A 1,353-nucleotide genomic window follows, 5' to 3' on the forward strand; every position below is an offset into this window, starting at 1 on the left:
ACACACACACACACACACACGACAGAGGACTAATCACATGCACATAGTATAGTATGTTGATGAAAGTAATAAAAAAGTATATGTCAAGAAAAAAATCGTAGTATTCAATGTCAAAAAAAGTCACAATAGTATGACGAAAAACAATCATAGTGTAATATGTTGACAAAATCGTAAATTCATTTTTAATGACTTTTTCAACATAATATGCTGTGACTTTCTTGTGATGTTTTTTGACATGCTACACTATGTTTTATAATGTTTTGTGACACACTATACCATGACCTTTTAATGATTTTTTAATGACTTTTTATGATTTTTCTTTGACATAGTGTGTGTGGTAGGTTGGCCAGAGTGGCTAGGATGGTGGTATAGGCAGACTCAGACATTGTGTGTTTCCAGAGATAATTATGACTTGTTGAGGATTTTTTTTGACATACTATTCCATGACGTTTTTATGACTTTTTTGAAATACTATACGATGGCTTTTTGCTGATTTTTTTGACATACTATACTATGACTTTTTGATGATTTTTTCAAAATACTACACAATGACTTTTTTATGACTTTTTTCAACATACTATACTATGACTTTATTTGACATACTCTACTATGAATTTTTATGATTTTTTTTGACATACTATACCTTGACTTTTTTATGATTGTTTTCAACATACTATACTATGACTTTTTTATGACTGAAATACTCATAAAAAAGTCGTAGTATACTGACTTTTCAACATAATATACTATGACTTTTTTCAAAATACTAATTATACTACGACTTTTTTTGACATACTATGACTTTTTATGATTTTTTTTCTACATACAATACTATTGCTTTATTTTTATTTTTTTCAACACACTTTTTGGGACTTGCTATACTCTTACCTTTTTATGATTTTTTTAACATACTATGCTATGGCGTTTTAAGTTTTTTTTCAACATAAGACACTATGACTTTTTGTCATACTACACTGACTCTTTTTTTGACATACTATACTATGACTTTTTTTTTTTTGACATACTATACTATGACTTTTTTTACTTTTTTTGACATACTATACTATGACAAATCGAAAAAGTTCAGTATGTTGGTATGTGAAAAATCATAAAAAGACATAGTATAGTAAGTCAAAAAATCATAGAAAGTCATAGTATACAAAGTCCAAAACCATCAAAAAGTCATAGTATAGTATGTTGAAAAACGTAAAAAAGTCATAGTAGGTATGTCGAAAAAAGTGAAAAAAGAAAAAAGTAAAAAATTCAGGTATAGTATGTCAAAAAAATAAAAAAGTCATAGTATAGTCTGTCAAAAACGGAAAAAGTCATAGTAGGTATGTCAAAAAAGTACAA

The sequence above is a fragment of the Etheostoma spectabile genome, chromosome 13, assembly GCF_008692095.1.
Source record: "Etheostoma spectabile isolate EspeVRDwgs_2016 chromosome 13, UIUC_Espe_1.0, whole genome shotgun sequence".
NCBI lineage: Eukaryota > Metazoa > Chordata > Actinopteri > Perciformes > Percidae > Etheostoma > Etheostoma spectabile.